Raw genomic sequence first — 23,124 nt, forward strand, 5'->3', positions numbered from 1 at the left:
TAAGAAGTGGAAAGTTTAAGTAGACACTCATCAGTTTCTTGCCTCTGCTTTTTAGGCCTTTGAAAAAGATGGATAAATATTGAACCATCTGGAGTTAATAAATGGAATTACTCTGTTCTGCAAACACCTTAATTGTTATTAAAAGAAAAGCCACTGGGCTTTTGGAAAGGTAGACGAGCAATTTATTTTATATTACAATATTTTTCAGATTTGTAGGAAACAGAAGGAATCAAATGTTGAACACATTGAACACACTTAAATATTAGTTTACGTGTGAAAACAAAATGCATTATTCAGTGACTCATATACAAAATTTGTGTTTCTCAACACAATACATCAAAATGTGATCTCCACTAAATATAGCAAGAGGAGCTGAAATGCCTCTGGCAATGAGATCTAGTAAGATCAATCTTCTCTAGACATGTGGATGCCGTAAAGTGCATATTCCATTTTCTCGCATGACAAATGTCCTCAAACCATATTTAAAGAAAGAAAATAAAATGGTAATATGTTTTAAACTGAGCCAGCTGAACATCATAAATAGAATATCCATAAAAAAACTCCAAAACCTACTGTTGTGTACTCTGATGTACCTTCAGTGTTTAATCATAAATATTTGCACAACGTTCTCCCATCACTCACATGCTGAACTCAGTAAAGGTAAAGCTGCATAACATCCGAATCCACCGCGATGTGTATCTGCTAGAGCATAGTTAATAATTAGACTAGTGTAATTTCATACTTGCCCTGATGCATTTATTGAGGAATAGTGACATTGTTTGCATGATCAAATGCATAATAATTGCAAAAATATTTTAAAAAATTGAAAATGCTTTTATCTTTCACACTTTTTTGTAGAAGTTGTACTATAATCTGACTATTTAAATTTACTCTTCTCCAAAACAGCTACAGCATCTGTTTCTGTTCTAGTAGGAAACTTCTGTGGATGATATCCATTGAACTACAGAGCACGGTATCATTGTGATCTAGCAACAATTTATAAAAAAAAATTGCAATATTTTGGACAATAAATGGCTACAGTTTTTAAATAAGCTTCTTCTAATGCATTTTGCCATGCATTTTTCTAAGGACAAGCAAAGATAGAAAAATCTGTAAAGGATTTGGAATATATAGTAAGGAAGTTTTTGAGAAATATGCAGACATAATACCATTTCATTCATGTTATTAATCTAATCCTAAGGAATTTACATCTTTTCTGATACTTGGAATTGGTTTGTTCCAAAAAGTTCCACTGTTCAAGATGAGCAGAAATGCCAATTGATGGCTTGATTACAGGACTTTAGGGCAGTAATTTATATGTCCATCTGAACCACCGAGTACCCTGAATATGAGGTCTGAATCTTTGAACTTACATTTTTTAGAAAGCTATCACAGAAGGTAAGAGGTAGTCTGACATTTTTACAGCAATCTCTGCAATGGTCTTTGTTACTGAGGTATATGCTATTACTCTGTTTCAGACAGTTTTTCATAGAGCTTGAAAAGTCTGATTTATATCATAGAGCTGCAGTTGCCCTGAGAACTGAAAATAAAACAAACAGCTCATTATCTTCCAAAATGTGGGCCAATTACTTCAAATCAATTGGGAAAGACAGAAAGAATTATGTAGAAAGATGCTTAATGAGATCTGGGAATGAATGAGAAAGCCAAATGCTATTCTGTACAGCATATTATGCTAATCATTGTTTGGTACACCTTCCTTGTAATTGTGAGGTCTTCAGATTTCTTTCCCATACTCAGCTAGGCTTTGCCCAGTTTTAACTCTAACCAGCTTTTCTTTGTTATGTTTCAGCACACTAACATGGTAATGTGGTGACCATCTGTGACAGATGAATGCAACTACTTGTTAGCTGAGTATTTATAGCACTAGAGAACTCATCTTCTCTCCAGCTGTTTTGGGGACTTTATATTGATAAGAATAAAGAACTGAGCCTTGTTAGCAGAATTCACGTTAAACAAAAATTCAATATTTTTACTTACTGAATTGGAATTAGGTAATAAACCTAATTGGTAGGAAATTGCATTCATCATGTACAATAGAATCATAAACTAATATAGGTTGGAAAAACATAAACTGGCTTAGGTTGGAAGGAACCTCCCAGAATCATCTGTCAGGTTGTTCAGAGCCATGTCCAATGGTGCTTTGAGTACCTCTAAGGATGATGATTCCAAAATCTTGCTATCCCCCATTTAAATGTTTGATTACTCTCTCTGTGAAAAACCTTTTCCCAGTTTCTCATTAAAATCTCCCTTTTTGCAACCTTTTTACCTTCCACTATCTTAATCCTGTGTGTCTTTGAGAAAAGGCATAGTTGGATTCAGCAGTAAGATTCCATCTTAACCTTCCAATAAGAGTGAACCAACCCTGTCAGTTTTTCCTTCTAAGCCCTAGGCCATACCTTTGAAAGTCTTGCTAACTAAAGTCAAGTTTAACACCATCCACTGCTATCTTCCACTAAGCTAGTTGTATTTCCAACAAAAGCAATCAGGTGTGTGGAAAAGTTTGGCATTCATAAATCGGCCTGACTGTTCCTAATAATCTTTTTGTCTTTACTTGGCTGGACATGGCGTATGGGGAGATTTCTTTCCTAGCTTTCCCAGGGACAGTAGGAAGCTAGTTCAGCTGATCAACCTAAGTTTCCCCAGATCTTCCTTCTCAATCTTCTTGAAGATATATGTAACACTTGTCTTCTAACAGGAACTTCTGTCATCCCTTTGACCGAAGATGGTAACATTTTCTCAGGTACATTGACCAGTTCCCTTAGAATTCAGTCTGATTCTATGGACTTGTCTATATCCAATTTATTTAAGGGTTCCACTATAGGTAGTATCCACCATACCACACTCCCTCAGATTCTGCTTCTAGGATTATGGATTAGAGAATTCTGAGAAAAGTTCTTACCAGTAAAGGCTAAAGATAAGGTGTGACATACAACAGCTGTTACTTCACTCTGATACTAGATTCCCTGCCCCACTGGCACTTGCTCTTGCTTCTGGTACTTACAGAAGTCCTTTCCATTTCCTTTCACATCCTTTGCTAGTTTCAATTTCAACTGAGCTTTAACTTTCCTGATTGATGGTACAGGATTTCTGTACCTAAGTACATCGTGTTGAGGTTATGCTGAGTCTAGGTATACTCTACTAACTCAACCAAACCAAGCTAAAACAAAAGAAACCAAAAAAAATAAAAACATGTTGCTCAGGTTTTCAGGCTGTTTTTGTGCACAGAAAATATGTTGGCTGTAGATCTCTTATGTAAACTAGAACAGCTTTGAGGTTACAGCTGCAATGGTACTTCCCTAGTAGGAGCATGTAAAAGTGGTCAAAATCTGCTTACATGCTTTTGTTTTTTGGCGAGGCACATTTTTTGTTGTTTTACTTCTTGTTATACTGCCATGTAAAGTCCACAGTTTTTTCTTGTCCTTTACATGTTAATAGTTGCAAAAAGTGCCTTTCTAAGCTATGCACAGTATTTTTAAAGAATGTGTTTAACTATTGAAAGTGCATATGCAATTACAAAACATAGTTATGAGTTTGTGACCTACATATGATGAGATTGGTTCAGTTTTTTGATGTGCTGTTGTTATTTTTATTTTTTAAGAGGTTTTGTGGTAAACTATGTGCAGTCTGTAGAGTAACAAACCAGAAAGGGTTAAAAATACACATACTCAGCCTTGATCAATTACCCAATTAAAACAGCAACAGTTCTAGTAAGAACTAGATCCAATTAAATAGCAAACTTGCCTGAAGATAGGCTGCGGAAAGGTGTGTGAAGAGCTATGTCTGGTTGTGGAAATCAGCCTAGAAAGCTGGTGAGCTGTGGAAGAGATGTCTCCTTGTTTAGCACATGTTGCCTTGGCCAGAATTCAGTAAAGTTAAGATGAAGTGCACTAAGGTTGTCTTCCATGCTATGCAAACTCACAGTGCTGTTTTAACTGTTCAAAGAATTAGAAAAAAAGGAAAAAAAATTGTTTCAAGTATATTCTCTATATGCAGTTGCATTGAAATTTTTAAAAAATTAATTGTGGTTACTGTTTATGTATTGTAAAAGCTACACTGAAGCATGGTACAGAACTGCTATAGAACGTGAAGTGATTGTATCTGAAAGTGGGTCTTTAGTATTACATACAAATAAAACAAAGCTTCCATGTTACTTCAGCTGTAAGTAAAAAAAAATTCTGTTTGCTGTGTATAATCTGATGCTACTAATGCGGACTACTGATCTATTTTTATAGATATCTTAATCTAGCATTTAATACATTAATGATTTCATTCATTGTAGTATTTCTTTTTCCAAATGGGAAGTACCACTGAAGACAGTATATTAATAATTTAGGTGGATAGTGAATCTTTTCCAGCTTCTGTTCAAACACTCACTGTCACCAATGTCATGCAGTCATAACAAACCTAAAATCAGTGTGACACAAAGAATGATATCGAACTGTCTAATCTCTAACAAACGACAGTAATTAGCTATATTTCAAGCAAAAAATAACATGTACCAGATGAGAAAGATCATATTTCATACACTACCCATTACCAGAGATGTTGGACCAAATGAACTTTCAGTTACGCTCTTATATGAGCTATTCTATCATGGAATGAATGTATTAAAAATGATACTTGTAAAATAAGCTTGATAAAGGAAGAAGAAACTCTTAGAAATGTATGGTTTTAGTGAGTAGTCAACATTAGTGTTAACTTTTGATAAAGGCTAGAGGGATTCTAATGGAAACCAGGGAAACTTTGTCTTCTTGCATTTTTTTGTTAAGAAAAGAATGGCAGTTAGTTCACCTCTGGTCATTTCTGCAGAGATTTAAACAATACCAGCTTCCTCTTTTTTAAAGAGGCTATAAATGCAATAGTTGTTTTCAGGTATCTAAAAACTCTTTCCTACATAGAAAAGCTAGTTAGCATCCTGACTGTATGATACGGTGACCTTCGGAATGATCTCTGCAATGGGAATGAGGCTTCCGACATTGAGCGGGCATCTAAATCTTTCCATTGTGAGATTACAGTGGTCTGAGGTTCAATAGAAAATAACTGATGAATACCATCATTTGTCTCAGTCTGTAAAACCAGTGAATAAGCTGAGTAGCTGGTAAGTAAAATTAGTTCCATTTACCCACCATAAATAAAAGAGGAAAGTTGTGCGAGGAAAAAGTGAGTGATGGAGTGAGTAAAAGCTGTGACCTAAGACAAATACTGCCCATTATAATAGCAATAAGTACCATGTCTATACAACTATTTCAAAACAGCAGAGAAAGGAAATATAAGTATACCTCCCTCTTACTTAGACCATTCCTGTGTGATTGCAAAATGCACATAATGCAGGGGAACCAGCATCACCGTGCAGTCTGAAGGTGATGGTGTTCTGGTAGTAAAAAGGATGTGGATGCAGTTAGTGCTAGAAGCATGCCTTCAAATTAGGTGTAGTACGGATGCAGGCTGTAAGACACAATATAGGCTTAGTCATATAAAAGTTGTAGTATTTCCCTGTAGGAATTCTGATATTTTTTTAATATCAGAACTAGTGCATACCTGGTTATATTTAGTAGCATCTTCCTGAAAATAGCCAGTCATGCCTATATATTTCTTACATGTGTTTATTTACCAATTGTTTATTAGAATTTCCACCCTCTTGTGTAGAATAAAATGGGGAGAATATAAACATTGTCATTATTCTGAAATCCCCAAATCTACATTCCTAATAAAATTGTTACTGATTCTGAGGAAAATAACCAAATAACTGTTTTTTAAAAAATCATTTAAGTCTGTTTGGATAATCTATATTCTCTTCTAGAATTGAAAGTTCCCTTATGAACATAAATGCAGGGAAATTAGTATTTTCTTCATAAGCTACAGTCATATTAAAACAGATATTGTATTTACAAAGAAGACGAATGCCCTTTTTAGCTTTACAGCAAAGTCTTAGGTCTTCCTACATGTGACTGACTAGGTAATAATGCAAATTTGCATGTAACATAAGGTGAGCACAGATCAAAGTTAAAAGGAGTCATTACAAAATAACGAAATCAATTCATTTTATTGGAATAAATGGACCTGTATGAATGCTGTCTGAAATGTCTTCCTGCTGCTTGCCAGTTCAGAGAAGATCAACACAGCTGCTGTTATATTTCATGTTTCCTTTCCTATAACATGATGCTGAATTATTACTGTGCTAATGGTCTGAAATGTTTCTAAACTGCTGGCAAAGCTCCAGTGTATTTTAAGGGTCATGGTTAACAAAGTGAGGTACTTCAGTATTATCTAACAGTCATTGTCATAATCTAAGTGGTATTTGTGGTGGATGGAATCAGGCTTCCTGAAGTGTGAATGTTCTTCTGCTAATTCATTGTCTTAAATAATTTATAGTAGTAAATCCTATACAATGCAGATAAGAACCGGTGAGAAAAAGCAAATATTGTAGTAATTCAATATTTTAGTAGCCTTCTAGCTATTTGAAATAATCTACTAGTAAGCAATGTTTATTTTCATGTTTAGGTATAAAAATGCTTCTTATATACCAGCAGATATTCGTCCCACTTTACACACAGGAAACCTGGGAGGAAAAGATTGGATGCAAGCCCAGGTTTTCTTGTTCCCTATCTACTGTCTTACTCATAAATGATAGTATTTGTATTTGAATCTTTCTATCTTCAATCTAGATGTGACTTTAAACATAACAGAAGCCATAAAATATAACTCAATAATTACTGCAGCTATTCCTACAAATACAAGTTTTAACAAGCACTCATTCAGAAATATGATGTCAATTTAAAACTACCAAATGAAGCATGGGGATAAAGTTCTCCCAAGAGATTCTGGAACTGTATTCTCCTTGTAGTACTCCTTTTTAGATGTCTGTTTTAGATTTGAATCAAAAGCCACGTATGCAGCATATCCAATATGGAATATTGCAAAGGGACACATCTTCAAAATTTTCTATAACAGGCTGCTAGAAGCTCATTGTGTTGGATCAAAATTCACAACTCAATATGGTCTCCAGGAGCTAGATGCTCATGTGATAGCTTTCAAAAACAAAAGTGGGACTGCTGCAACTATTCTGCCTAAAGTAGTTCAGTGCCTGACCATTCTGTCATGTCAATTGTCATGGCTGTTACTATGTAGATAGGAGTTCTTGAGCTCTGGAAGATCAAGGAAAATGTGATCCATCACCTAGGCTGCTGTCCTGGGAAAGAAGGTTTGGATTTTCTCATTTTTGCAAGAAGTGATAACCAAGGTTTTAGTACAATTGAGCTATAGTAATGAATTGTTCATGAATTGTGCGTTGAGGTAGAATCAACCTTTGCTTCTATATTAACAATGGGTTGCAAACTGTAATTTGTTATGGCCTAATTAATCCTGAAATTTCATTGTTCTATTGAAAACTTGAAGCATGTTTACTTCAGTGTTCCTTTATGTGCTCATATAAGACATAGATACTGAACTGCTTAGACTGCAGTAAATTCTGAACAAATATTGAAGATTATGTACCAACAGGAATTTGGTTTTGGACTTAAGTACTGGCAAAATAGTGAGGAGACTTTTGTGGATCAGTAACTTATAAATAGATATAAATTCTACACATCCTTATTTCAGTCACAGCTGATCATTTGGATCTGTAACTGTATTCTTTTGATGATTAATGCTTTTCACCTCTTTTCAATTTTTTTTTTTGGAGGGGGGGAATCTTTTTAAATAATGCATCAACTTGGATTGTGATAAATTTAAGAGCCACTTAGATTTGTTTTGCCTCTTGGAAGTAGTCTCAAAGCATTACGTTATAATTGGTACACGTAGATTTTGATTTAGTACCCTTTCGAAAGGTATTTAATAAAGCTAATTTAGTTCTACACACTGCAAAGTATGTTTTCTAGTGTATCAATTTTTAGAACCTGCAAACTGTTGCAATGACATATGACTCTCTCTACAACTCTTATACATCTGTTATGTGGCTTATAGATATAAAGGACATGAAGCTTTAAGCAGATTAGTAAACTATAAAATAATTACACAATATTAATTTTCTGCGATGTCACTGTTTATTTGTACTTGAGTGGTGCTAACTGAATTTCAGAGAATATTTGAACTTGAAGGCGAAGGTCTTTCCATTAAGGCATTAAGTTGTTTCTAGCTGACAACTTTCTAGGATCTGTTAAGAAATTAATGATTTGCATTGTTTTTCAAAGGTTCCAAGTCAATGGATTTTCTTAACTTCCAGCTTTCTAGTCAGCATATACATTCCTGGATTATCTAGTCCTAAAATCTTCATTCTGAGATAAGAGCATTCACGACATGTAAAACGAAGAATACAGGACATACTGTATTCAGCAACCTGTTTCTGCTGGATGCTGAACGATGACTGATGTACCAAGACTGGAGGAAGTATGCTCGAACAGTCCAGAGCTCATTACAATTTCACAACTGAATTGTTTGGTAAACAGTTTTAGCAATAACTGGCTTATGCTTCACTGATACATTGTCTGAATGGTTCAATTTCTAATTCTGGGTATATATTAGAAATTCTGTGGAAGAAATGGCAAATGTGATTTAGAAGCCTCTTAAAACTTAGTTCATTTCAAGTAGATGAACATCTTTTGCAGTTTACACAGAACTCTACATACTTTTTTCTTTTTTTTTAATGATTGCTCTGTCTTGTTATATGGAAGTACATAACTATTTCTTTTTTACCAAGTGAATAAATCTAATATGTACTTATTATAAAACTCTTGTATTCTGAGCAGAAATAGTCAGCAACAGTAGATGTCTAATGTTGTTTAGTATTGGAATATACACATTAGAGAAAACACTTTAAAGGAAATCCTAACTGATGATTTTCTATGGTACGATGTTTTATTAGCCTGTGGCAATAAGCTGTCCAGTCAAGTCTGACTTAAGTAAAATACCAGAGTAAAACTCTGCAGGTAGCGATGCCTCTTCTAGGACATAGAAATGTTTTTTTTTGTCTGAACTCTTGTCTATATGGTTGCAGTGTATGCCCTGGATAAGAACATTCTCAGTTCACAACTGTCAACAAATAACCTATAAAGACTTCAGAAACAGAAAGGTTTGTTAAGGGTGAACTGAGTATATGTGTCCAACCCAATGTTTTTGTTAACCTTTTTTTGTTTAATAAAAAATGCATTAACTATATTATCTTTCCATATATAAGTAACAAAATTTCTTTTATACTGTATCTATAGCCCAAGCCCAAGACAATTCCTCTTCATTCAGCGTGGCCCAGGCAAACCAAATGGTTGGACACTCACAAACTAATGCCTGCAACCTTCCAAATGGAGCAACTTTGCATCTGCATATGAACCAGCAAGCAATGTCTTATTCAGCATCTGGACACAAACACTGACCAGATGTGCTGAAATCAAATGTAGTAAATGCTTCCAAGTGTGGTATAATTGCTAGCATGTGTGATCTAAGAGACCCCGCAATCTGTTTTGGCTGATTGGCAAGAAGCAATGTTGCTACATTGCTGCATATTTCCTAATGTGCTTGGAAGCTTACTGAGTCAAGTCTACTACTGGAGCAGTTGGGAAGCATTTATAATTAACCATGCTGCCAGTGGGAAGAACGGTGGTGTCTGTAAAATACAGACTAAGTACAGTTGGTATTTTGTGTTAGTAATCAATGGCAAAACTGCATTGTAGGCTGTGTTAATTATTTAAAGAAGAATTTAAATTTGCTGACTTACTAGATGATACTTCTAGCAAAAGTCAAGTTATTGGAAATACAGTGCTAAAATGAGTTATTACAAGTAAGTTAACTGTCTGAAATTAAATTAGGTAATAAACAGTCTGTTTTTCTCCTGTAAACTGGCATTCATGACAACTAGTTCTAATACGCACCTGAATCCATTATTCTTGACACTTCATGAAATGACTATTGCAATTTGTATTGACAGACTCTTATTGAGTATAACTTCTCAACAGGAACCAACTAATCAATTAATTAATCACAGTTGTACTCAAGTTTGGTTTTGTTGCTCTATCATTCAGAAAATTAACTTTTAAACCTGTTTTTGATTAATGCAACTTGACTGGTTTAGTTTCCATTGGCTACTTTATTAAGTCTAGACTAATTAAATAAATGAGTGTTAAAGATTTCTGAATTACTAGCAAAATTTAAATTTATACTTGCTAATTTGAAAAATACGCAACGAATCTTAACTCCATTGTACTTACCATTTTAAATTATTTCAGAAAAGATTGCCTTACATTCTGTCATGAAAGCTGTGTAGGTGCATGCAGAAAGAGGTAGCCACTTCTGGAAAAAATTGAGGTAGCAGACATCAAAAATGTTTTGATGAATATCACTATAAAAACATAGTCTTTCAAGTCTCGCTAATAAATATTGCCACCTTCCTTCACAGTTAAATAAGACTTCTAAAGCTGAATTAAAAATGAGCGTATCCATCCTAACACCAGATCATTCTGGACAAATGCTGTAAGTATGTGGATTCCAGTGACTGCAGTGGATCTGTAGAGGATGCCAAGATTCATTACTTTAGAGAATCCATTAAGACTTCCCTTTAGTGTGAGAATCTGCCTGTCTCTGTCACTGCAGTAACAACCTACACATGCTAACATAAATTTAATTACATAACACTAAAACCGTACCTTCAACTGAATGTATTTTTCTGTCAATATTTAAGTCCTGGTAGAGAGTCCTACTCTGCCAACATAAGCACAACATTCCTGTTACAAATTAGGAGAAAGGCCTTGATCACCACTATTTGAAGAAATAGGCAACACTGAAACTTGAAGCAGAATGTATAAAATGCAAATTAATCTGATCATATGACAAATGTATTCACCAACTCACACTCATAGGCAAAATTTTTTGAATATAAATTTATATTGCATTTTATCTGTCCTTTGAAAACAAGCATGAGTTCCTTTTTTTTGTCTTAGTTTGGTAGAATAAAAGCTGTCAGTCATAGAGTGTCTTTAGATCTTGTTAGCCAAGTGACAGTTTTAATAGAGTAAGGATAAATTAAAATTCCTCTAATATATTAATTTATCAAGAAACTGTAGTTACTGCTTTGCAAAGGTATTAGAAGTGTATTTTCAGATTTTTATTTTTATTTTCTGAAATATTGAAGAACATGAGCAAAGCTATCCTCTCTATGGGGATGTCCCCACGTGTTGTAAATAGGAGAACTTTACTGCCATGGACTAAAACAGCAATAACCATTTTCTAAAGGAATGAATTTTTTTTCCCCTTTCTTCCTTCATATCTATCTTCCTTGTACTTCTTCAGAGTGCTCATTCTCACTGAATATTTTCTGATTCTGCTTTTTTTTTCTTTAAAGATTGGCTTGAAGATGAAAAAATAAGAGAGAAATGAATATATTTGTCTTCTGTGGAATGAAGTTATAGGGATGAATACTTAGATTCTGTCTGGGCTCTCAAATGCCTAAAACCAGCAATGGAAAAAGTATCCAGACGAAATTAATCTAACAGTTCAAATATACTTTGTCTTAATTTCTCTGTGCACAATTAACATTTGATTTAGGTAGCCTCTTCCTGACTGCTACTATCAAAACACCTTCTCTACTTTTAAAAAAAAAAAGAAAAATTTGAAAACAGAGTGTTTATCTAAGCAGTTTATCTTTTGTTCTTAGTAATTTGAACAGTTGTATTAAGAAACTTCAGCTAGAAAAATCATTATGAGATGATAATTAATTGTATCAATACAATACTAGCCAACAGAAAGTGTCAGTATCCTTTTTTAAAAAGTCATTATAACTTCTGTGGTAAAAAAAAAATCACTTTTTGAGGTGATAAAACATCCAAAAATAAACAGGGGAGGAAGGGAAGAGGATTGATCTGGATGGGGGTTGTCTCTCCCTTCTGGTGACCCTGCATTGCAAAGATTCAGTGAAGTAGAACATTCAGCAAGCTGGAGGCATATGCTGAGCTGCTGGGTTGTGTAACTGCTGGAATTTGAAGAGGACTTGGTGGGTCCATGGGTGGCATCACAGTTCATGGACAAAGCTGAGTGCTGCAAAGATTGCTCTGGTATTCACAGTGCAGTAAGAGAAAGTTGTGGATCTGGCTATGTACTTGAATGAGTGTTGGTACAAGTGCTTCTCCAAAACTAATGCCTATTTTATTATATTGGCCCATGACATCAAAATTGGAAGTTGGTGGTATGGCAGTAGAGGCTGAACCTTCCTTCAAATATTCTGTTAAATGTTGTTGCTGCATGACAGAGGGGCAGTCTGACAAAATTGCATCTGACATAGAAATGCATGCAAAACAAAAGTATGCCATTGAATTTTGTGGGAAAACAAGGCTGAATGTTTATGGAAACCAAACAGTGAATGTGAGCACAGTGAAGTGGTGGGTGGTGCATTTCAGCAGTGGTTGACAGTGATGTGAAAGAAAGACAAGCCGAATTTTAGACAGCCATGCAGATTTTTACAAGCACAGCATGCAGTTCATTGATGAAACTGCATAGCTGATGGTGGTGACTGTGCTGGAAGTACCGTTCTGTAGCTGAAAATATGCTCTGTCAAATAGGGTTGTTGTGGTCTTTACGTCTGTTGCAGTTTCTATGGAAATACATAGGAGACATTAGTTTCAGAGTGACAGAGTGACATATGATAGCTGTGTTGCCTTAGAAGGAATCCCACAAACATCATCTCTTTCTTAGTTTCTAATCTACATCAGAAACAATTAAGGATTATCTCAACATCACCTCCGCTACTAATTACCAGATTCAGTGAGAGATGCTGGACATCTGAGAGATGCTGGCACTGGAACAGGTTACCCAGAGATGTGGTTGATGCCCCATCCCTGAAGACTTTCAAGGCGAGGCTGCACCAGGCCCTAGGCAACCTGAACTAGCTGTGGTATCCCTGTTCATTGCAGGGAAGCTGGACTAGATGGCCTTTAAAGGTCCCTTCCAACTCGAAGGATTTTATGATTCCATGATCTCATCAATATATTTTTTAAATATAGGTTGAGGTAGAAGCATTTTTTTTAATTTTTCTATTGAATTGTGCAATCTGAATTATAAACTCAACTAAAGGGATACAGCACTACTACCAAATTTCTGATGTGTATGCGTATTTATTGCCAGACCTTTTTTAACAGAGAAGAACTAGGATGCAGTAAATCAGTTTAGGTACCAGAGAAATTGATTGTGATGCTCAATTTTACTATAATAGTCTAATCTAAAACACTCAGCCCTTTCTAGCTCTTCTGTACTCTTCCAAAATTGTTCCTAACGAGAACAATCTTCAAAAATGGGGCATTTGAGACAAGTTAATGATGCTATAGCTACTCAAGATAACCATTGTCTAGGAATAGCGTTTGCTGCCTAAGCAGAAGGCAGGATACAGTGAATAGATGACTAGTATCTAAGTTCTATAGCAACACAAAAAAACTTAAAAGGAAAGATGTGTTAGCCACTATAAGAGCTGTACAGTTGGACAAAACCACTAGGTTTAAAAAAAAAAAAAAGAGCTTTTTTTTTGTTTTTCTTGTAAGGGAAAAAAAAGAAATATAGTTTGGAATACAAGAAAACCTAGCTTTGAAGTTCATTTCTAATATGTTTTATGCCAAGCTAAAATCCAGGAATTGGGATTATCATTATTTTGGCATAATAGTTTTCGGCATTATTTATTTTTGATATTTGTTTAAATTCTTATCCTCTCAATTTGTTCAAAGACAGTCTCGTTACCCTACTTCTCTCTCTATCCCCGCTAAATTTTTATGCAATTAAATGCTTGCCTTTTAATGATCAGTTCTCAAGGTATAGTTCTGTATTGAAATATGTATCTTGCATGACTTAACTTGCTGTGTTTGAATTGCCATATTGATAAGTCTAATCTAAATGTGACCATTAGCAATTTCCCTGTAATTTCATAAAAAGATGAAACAACATCAGGAGACGAGACAGTTTCAGGCTTTAAATTAGTATCTCAAGGGAGGTTTGTGTGTGCAAGCTGCTGAAAACAAGATTTCTCTACTTAAGATAAATGATATACTTCTTTCCACAGTCCTCTTCTGTTGTTATTGCTCTAATCACTACAGCTTAACTGCATCTTGTGTTCTTTTTCTCAGGGAACAGAAACATATCTGAGTATGGAGAAGTGGGGGTAATGATTTTTTATTTAAAAACAGACTCATGCAACCCACACCAAGTCAAAAATCAACTTTCAGTCTTGGAAAGAATAGCCATAAATTGAAGAAAACAAATGTTGACAACTTATATCACCGTATTCCCTTGTGACACAACTTCACCTAGCCCAATTCTAGCTCTCCAATGAAAAGGTGCATCTCTGAGATGTTCTTTGGCACAACTTTTCATAGCTGCTTCCAAGTCTTGCTGTTCCTTTGGAGAAGGAAGCAGCAGTACCGGAATCTGTCCAAGCCTCTCTTGCTGGCAGAGAGCTATGCTGACTTCATTAGTGACAGGCATTAGAACAATGAGTGCTGTTTACTCCAGAAACTTTTGGCCTTCAAGACTGTATATATATTTCTAGTTTATTAAGTAAAATTGAAAAGTCTGTGGAAAGACACTGTATTGCATGCAGAACTGCCATCATGTAGGGTGTTTGAAATATCTACAGGGCTGCAAATCTTGCTCCCATTTCACAAATTAGTCTACCTGAATCTAGCAATCTAGGGAGCTGTTTGAAAGTGATTTTAAGGAAAAATATTATTCCAAAGTGAACAAAGTCTGTTTCCATTTTTCTTGGTAATGGGTCAAATAACAACCTACAAGTAAAGCACAGGTTTATTTCCATTGAGTCACAGTATCTCAGGTGACAACTCTATCTCCTAGAAGAGCTGGCACTGGAGGCAGATTGGTATACAAAAATTATAATTACAGTGGTATATTGTGATACTAAAAAGAATTCTAGGTTTCCCACTTTTAATTGTACTGCTGTGGTCAAGCTGTTATTGACCACCCAGGAGCTGTTACTGTCTGGTGTTACTGTCATGTGCAAACCCATCTGACCAGATTTGAATTGTAGGTGATAAAGTCTGGAGTGCCTCCTCTATTTGCATCACCTTGCTCTGTTTAGTCTTCTTGGTTTTAAATCAGGCATTAGAATTGGACTCCAGGTTTTCAACTGACTAAATGAAGAATGATTTCCTCCCACGAGTGTGCTATATAAGCATTTACTATTTTTTAACCATAACATTGTCAGGCTATAGGAATACTTTCTCCCTCGTTTATATTGTGTTGTCTGACTTCTTGTTGGCATGCCACCATAATTAATGATGCATAACTACGTCTAATTGATGACAAAAAGCTGTAGTGCTCTTTTCTTTTGTTAACCAGGGGCAATTATCTGTAAATAAAGTCACCCCCTGAATTTCTCTACATTTAGTCATCACTTGTATATGTTTTTTATATAAAAAATATATTTCATCAAAAGGCTGATTCTCTCCTCTAGTAGTCATTCATCGACAAACAGTCATAAGTAGCAAATCAAGTCTTCCTACATAAGCTTTCCTCAAAAAAGTAAGGTTCAACTCTACTACTCTCAAGTTAGTTTCTTATAATTAAAAGATATTTCACAGTTTAGGGGAGAAATCCTGTGAGTAATGCTGAAATAGTTTGCCTGCAGATGCTACGATTCCACTAGGACTCAAGGTCAGAACTTAACCCAAAGGTTAGAAATCCCCATAGGGGAGAGCAAAAGGCCTTCTAATGACCACCAGTTCTGGTATATGTTAGAGAGTCATTTTTGACAAACGTAAATCTCTTCTGGATATCAAGATTTCAGTTCATATGTCTTTAAACTAACACTCTTTCTAATCAAGCGACGATTAGTAGAACGGTTGTGGGCTTCTACTTTCATTATTCTAACGAAAAATTTTATCAAACCAACTTTGATGTCAGATAAGGAAAATGTATTTCTTCCATCATGTAGTTTCCTTGTAAACAATCTTGTTTTTAACAGATCTTCCTGCTTATAAATTTGTTTCATTTTCAACCAAGTATCTAAAAAATAATAATGATATGACGTAATTCTAATGTCACTGATATTGTTCCTAACTGTACCTGTATCAGATTTGGCAGCTGCTTTCCCCCTTTAAAATCAGCATTTCTCCTTAGTCAATTTTTTGCTGTGTGAAGATAAGGAGCTAAAAAAAAGTACATATAAAGAAAACCTTAGGCTTCAGAAAAGTTGGATGGTTGGATGTTATTAGAGGTGGATACTATCTGAGAAGAGGTCTTTCAAAAATAAAAGAATGTTTTTCTGAGTCTGGGCTTTGTGTAGGGCAAAATATCAACGCAAAAAAAGAAGAAGAAAAAAATACTGCAACAGAAATGTTAGATTTTAATGAAAGTGCTGGGAAACTCTGACTGACACTTGCAAGATTATTTCAGATATGCCAGACTCTTACAGTCACTGACAGTCAGTCTGTGACCTGCTCAGATGCTAAGCAGAGTAATGAACACAACTGAACATCCATCCTTGAGATGAAGACAGTAAATTCAGGAGTGGGATGTAATCTAGTGGGTGAATGTGGTATTTCTGTACTTCTCAAATAAAATTGAGCAATATAATCTGACTACAAGTAAGATCTATGCCCCTATTCCCACAATAGCTGATGAACACACAAAGGCTTTTTATGGTGAGTATACTTAGTTGGACTATTCTAAAATCTTTACATCAATCAACAGGCAAGTGTGTCCTTTAACTGTACACGGTGAATAGTCTAAGGCAGGGTACTAGGTCTGCTGTAAAATATTTGTAGTCTCCATATCTGCTGAAATAAGGCTTACTATACGTTCCCTTTAACAAAGAGAGCACTGGGGTGTTGAAATTACTTAGTGTTCATTATACAAAAATGGTAATAGGACTCCCACTATCAACCTGATTACAGTGCTCTTGCATGCTTTCCCTCACTCCTCTCCCTGCACTTTTCCACCACTGAGACTGACGCAGCGTAATGCATCTGCTGTGAGTCACGGTGTGAGCACAGAGAGCAGTAGTGTCTGGAAATTCAGTCACACAAACTAAGTGAATAATGTCACTTTCCTTTGCAGTATTATGACATCTTGTGAAAAAAAATAATGAAAGCCTCTTCCTGCAGCAGCTCTTAAAGAAAGATGACAATAGGCAAATGTCCCATTGCAGAAAATGCTGGAGTCAAAGCAGGGCCCTAGAGCAGGACAATTATTTCAATTATCTGGAATTCATGATGAAAAACAGCAGCAGCTTTCAGGAAATATGCATGAGTCTGGCAATTGCTTGATCAGTTATGACAGTCACTGCCAAATATCATGTCCCGTTGGGTTTTTCAAGGGAAAGGCCCAGAACAGGTGGATTATTTTAGTTACCTATGCAACATCACAAGAGTGCACTGTGCTCTCCAGAGATCAAACAGGCCACCAACTGCTTGATTAAGTATGACATCACTGGCAAATATCACAAGGCTGTAAGAAATCACAGCAGAGACAGAAAGGGAGTGTATAGAGCAGATGGATTGTTTCAATTATTTGGGCCCCTTGATGAATAAGAACCTCAACTGCCATCAGCAGATCCCGTGGCAGGCAAGCAATAACTGCATTGCTATGACATCACTCTAAGATCTGATATGGCTTAAGTATTTCAACAGCTGCAAAGCTAAGATTTGTCTTAGCACTGACTTGACCCACAGCTAGCTTTAGTGCTGAGAACTGAGCACTGAGAAAACAGTTTGTGAATGCTTCCAAGCACTTCGTGGTATTTCACAGTTTTTCATCACTGCGTAGAAAACACTGAACTAGCACCAGGTTCACTCCCTGACAATAATGTTCTTGTATTGCATTTTTCAGGAGGAGTCAGCAGAGGAGAGCTAAGATCTGCTTACCATCAGGTGCCAGGACATACCACAGTATCTTAGACCTGTTCATAAGTCTGGGAAGGCCTGAGCATCCAGAAAATGATCCTTAATTATAGAATATATGAGGTTCAAAATTTGATAGGTATGAAATTTTTTACCTGAGAGGCCGCTCCCATTTTGACTTCAGTCAGTCATCTGCAGCCTGTAGGTAATCTGCCTTAATTGTTTTTATTTTACACTTGTTGTGCTGACAAGTTTGATGTTAACAAAAAGGTACATGATAACTTATGTCACTCGCCCCTTTCAGATAAAATTATGTATTGACTAGAGTACAGAAATCTAATTTACACACAAAAAAAGCTAAAGAATAGAAGACACTTCAAAGAATTAGTAAACTTTGAAGCTTAGAGATTTGTACAAGGCAAATCCCATCCAAGTCTTATCAGATTTAAAGTCAGATCTGCTTTCATCAAGCCTTGAAGGCAGAAGAGAGTCAATAGGAAACTTCTCTTTGAGCCATATATGTCCTGTTAACATCTTTCAAAAAAGTTAATGTTATAAAGGATTTGATTTCTGCCCTTCATTGTCTTTAAATTCACCTCAGCACAGATTTTAGATTTTAGAGTAATATTTCCTCGAAGTAACTAACCGAGTCATGGGAACTTAGGTGGGGACAGAGAGGCATCATTTCTGTTAGAAAACAAGCAACAGACCTTTTGTACTCGTTTTAATCCTTCCTACTCTTAAACTGAAAATAAATAGAACCATAAAGGAATAAAGGAGATTATTTAACTATATTTATTCTAGAAAATGTGAAACAGAAATTAAAAATTTTCTGGAAGCTGAGTTATAAAACAGCAACAAAAAACCATAAGCCTTTTCCTTCCAAATCATCTCTCTTAAGACCAGTTAAGGAGGGTATTGATTACATTTGATCTCAGGAAAAAGTAATCCTCATTAGTATCCTTTACCTGATCTGTCCATTTCCCATAATGGGGGCAACCACTTCTAAAGTGAGATCAAGAAATGGCTTTTGGGAGGAAGACCTATCTCAGGCTGAGGAGGAAAGCTGAGCTTTTCCTCTGTTTCTTAATGATCTGAAATCTGCAAAGTGCCAGTCATTTGTCATTTCTGGTCATTTCCAGCCAAAATTGAGTAGAAACTATCAAGAAAATATTACTGCCTGGGTTTACAAATTTTGGATAATGGGTGATGCTTTCATAATATTCATGTGACTGTTTGAAAGCAGTGTCCCTTTTTCTTTCCTTTCTCTAATCTTCAAACCACCCAGTCAGTACTGCTTGCCCTGTGCAGTTCAAAGTCAGGCATGGATTGAAGCTGCTGTTGTGTGCTTTAATTCAGATCATGTTATGTCTGTCCCTAAAAAGCTGTGAGTCAGAATGCTAACAGTTTCATTGCTAGCTTAAAAAATCATAATACTATAAATTATCAGGGTTGAATTATAGCCTTTCTTATCTGTGATTCACGAAGCTGAGACAGGATCATGTTTCATGCTTTTCTTCAGTCCGACAGACCTTGAAACTTTCTTTTGAGGTGCTTTTGTTTTCCTTTCAAAAAGCACATTTCTTTCAGAAGCAGCAGTTAAAGTAGCAATAAAATTCGTTCAAGTGTTGTAATGAAATAATGAGAATTGGCAGCCCTGCTTGCAGAGAAGGATTCACATAGTGTTTTTCTAAGTGATGCTGAAGATCCACTTCCTTGTAGTTTTTCTTTGCTGTACTGTTAGAGCGAGGCAGGATTGCCCTCTTGTTCTAGAAATAGTTCATCTGAATCAGGTGTTTGGCAGGATGGTGAAATAGCAGCTGCGAAGGGGCGGGAGGCCAACAGCTAGTAGAGACTGGGAAGGTGGAAATAGTTTAGAGTGATGCAGGAGGAGAAAGATGAGGACTAAAATTAACGGGGCCCATGGAGAAGAGTACGTACTGCAGGGAGAGACAACCTAAAGAGTAAAAGGAAATAAGGCATTTGGACAGATGGAAGAAAGAAATAAGTGAATGTTTAGCTCAAGGAAGGCTGGGGAGAAGGGAATGAAATGAGCAAAGAAATAATTGGAAGACTTTATTTAGAAAAACATGGAATGGAAAAAAAATTAAGCAATGTAGGTGTAGAATACTGATGGGTGAATGCTACACTTCTGTGTGTGTGCGTGTGTGTGTAATCACTGATTGCAATTGCAGTTTTTTCTTCATGTTGTAAATTCTCAGTTACCGTAACTGTCTTTTTTCCTCACAGAGGAAAGGTTGCTTGCATCTTGTCTGGTAAGACAACTTAAGTTGGGTACAGGAACCTATTCATATTCTAGATTATTATGTTCAAAATCTTTTGTAGTACTGCGGCATATATGTAGGGTCATATTTCATATTTTTTAGCACATGAAAAAACACTAGCTATGCGCTTTTTATACAGTGCTGCCAGCACATTGGAAATATTGTGGTCATTTGTGTGGTTTTCCAGAAAGTCTTTTTCATCTTGGAAGGCTTTATATCTAAAACTCTGACCAAAACCCAGAACTATAGAAGTGGTTCAATATGCTGTGGTTTTAATTGAAATTAGTCATTTACCATTTTGCACCTTTGCAACAATGCTCTTATACAGTGGTCCTAAAGATAAAGCCACTGAAGATTGTATTTGAAGGAATGAAGATAGTTTTTATCGGTGTTCTTTTAGGATCGACCACAAGGACCGAATAATGCTCCCAAAGAAATGCATTTGGATGAAGATGACTGAACATGCAGATCCAAAGGCCCTTTTAGGATACGGTGAACCTTTGGCCTTGGATGAAGAGCGTTCTTGGATGAAAGAACTCCAGCTGAAAGACAAAGTCTTTGCCTTTTCCCTTGAGATTTGCAGAGATATGAAAGAGATAAAGGAAACAAAGATTTGCAGCTGAATTCTTGCAGGGTGCAGTTCTAGTGGCTGACAGGCACCCAGCTGGCCTGCCTCATTACTGTGGAATGTCACATGCTTACACCCCTTACTGTTCTCCTGCAACTCCCTAAAGCCCTCACATGCATTTTGGCTCTTCTTTTCTGCTATTTGCAAATTACATTTAATTGTGTAGTTTTTGTACTAAAATTTGTTCTCGGACTCAAGTATATCGTGTGTAACTAAGAAAGTAAATGAAGAAAATATATACTGTACTTGGTTCCTAAAATTATCATATTTGTACCAGCAACTGAGGAGGTAATTAAGTAATAATCCTGTTTTTCTTTAATGGCTTGCCTAAACTGAAAATACCAATAGTTCATTGAGTCAATGAACTGACATTCACAGTGTGGTCAGCCATAGCTACCTGGTCATTTGAATGGATTTTCTACTCTAACATATTGAACTATGTTAAATTGATATGAAGATATTTGTAAATTTCCTTACTAAATGTTCAGTATACTTAAAACTTGGTTATACTTTTGACTATTTTACTTTACCAAGTGTCCTTATTCTCACTTTTTATTATAAAATGCAGCTCTTCTAGACAGTTTTTGTTTAGATTCTTAGAATATGATTTGATTCCATTAACAGTGTTTGTTGTTAGAGTTGAACTTCAAAGTATGTCTGATACCTAACATGTTACTACCTATTGGATTTTCTTAATTGAGAATGTCTGAAAACAAAGGCTACACACAGAGAAATGCTGTACCAAAGTTAAAGAGCTTTACTTTCCCTGCATCAGTCCCCACAGAGGGAGACCTAATTACTTTCACTGTCGTAGAAAAAGTATAATTCTGCTTGTATATCAACTCATATGCTATAGTATCTTTCGTGCTAGATAGGAATGTGTAGTAAGTATGTTGGAATTCAGGCATTTGTGGTATCTCTGCTCTAAAGTGCAGCCACCAGACAGGCTTCTCAAGAGGCAAACCTGAACAGTGTAGCAACTGTTTTAACAAACCACCACCAATAAGAAGGCATTCACCTGCAGGGTAGCCTAGGTAAGCCCAGCATTATCAGATAAAGATGTATTAGTCTACTTCTTTCAAAAGTCCTCTGTAACATTTTTAATATTTTTCTTCAATTTTCTTCTTCTTATTGCCCAACCATCCCTGTTTAAAAGCAGTTCTAGAAGCTGTTTCCAGCTAAGCATTAAACTTTTCTAAATAATAGTGCAGATGCTGTCTCTTAAAGTTTAGCTTTTGACTTGAAGACCTGGAGACAATAACCAGTCTTTGATCAGTGATTTCACTTCCTCGTCTTCTCTGCTCACATCTCTCTATTTTGTCCCCTACCCCTCCTCTTTGGCCTTAACTGGTCATAAAAATTATGCATGACAGTTGGAAGTGTCGTTTGCTGCAGGGTCTCTGTATGGGCTGACTAATATAAAGTAATTCATATTGAGATGCATATGTATGTTTGTATGTGCAAGACATTAACTTTACTTGCATTGAGCCTGTTAGAATGTGGATGTACACAAAGAAAGCTATGACTAAAATTTCAGATATCTAGGTACTGAACAATTAAATTTTATTGTTTACTCTTGAGCACTGATGTAGTGATGCTGTTTTGTTACTTCCCTAATGTATGGGGACTGCTGAATCATGGCCTGAACCTCTCTGATTGATCACCTGAGGTGAGCAGTGAGTCAGCCATGGGAACACAGGTGAAGGCAATTCACCTGTGATTGGAAGGGGTGGAGCCTGGCTCTGCCTCTCCTAGACCCATTTTAGAGCTGACCACCGGTTGGGAAGGATCTCTTCTGGAGATCCAATCCACTGGAGCTTTCCACGTGAGCCCAGGTTATGGGTGAGTGTACCTATCATTTCTGTTTCCTGCTTTGGTGTAATAACATCATAGCCAAGCTCTCTGCTATACCTTAACATCTGCGTATTTGTTAATTGTATACTGCTATACCACAACATCAGTATATTGATTAATTGTACACCTAATAAAAGAAATCTTTTTAAATGTTTTGATATTGAATAATGTTTCTAGCAAAGAGGCCTGGGCTATTTTTCCAAGAGGAGACAAAAAGCAGAAGACGTGGCTGTGTTTTGACCTAAGCAATGTATTTCTACAGTGGTGTATGGGCAGGACTTGACAAGTAATCATATCCAAAACCATGGGTTAACTTGGAATAGCAATCTGACTTAATTTTCCCACTCTCCCTATACCACTGTTAAGATTGACCAGCATTGCCAATTTTACTTGTTTCTCTCATATCACATTATGTTTTTGTGGTGTTGTGCTGTTCTCAGCAAGAATGGGTCTACATCTGTTTCAGGATCAGCTGCAATTACAGAGCTATTTTATTTTCCTTGTCTATTCTGGGCATTTT

At 36.0% G+C, this 23,124-nt stretch overlaps 1 long non-coding RNA gene across 1 annotated transcript in view; it reads left to right on the forward strand.

The window, feature by feature from the left end:
* Positions 1-22,330, forward strand: part of LOC109368867 — a 37,452-nt gene extending 15,122 nt beyond the window's left edge. The window contains exon 3 of the long non-coding RNA XR_004160554.1: positions 20,523-22,330. This is a non-coding gene — a long non-coding RNA (uncharacterized LOC109368867). The remainder of the gene's footprint in view (positions 1-20,522) is intronic.
* The last annotated feature ends 794 nt before the right edge of the window (positions 22,331-23,124 follow it).

Source organism: Meleagris gallopavo, chromosome 8, assembly GCF_000146605.3.
Source record: "Meleagris gallopavo isolate NT-WF06-2002-E0010 breed Aviagen turkey brand Nicholas breeding stock chromosome 8, Turkey_5.1, whole genome shotgun sequence".
NCBI lineage: Eukaryota > Metazoa > Chordata > Aves > Galliformes > Phasianidae > Meleagris > Meleagris gallopavo.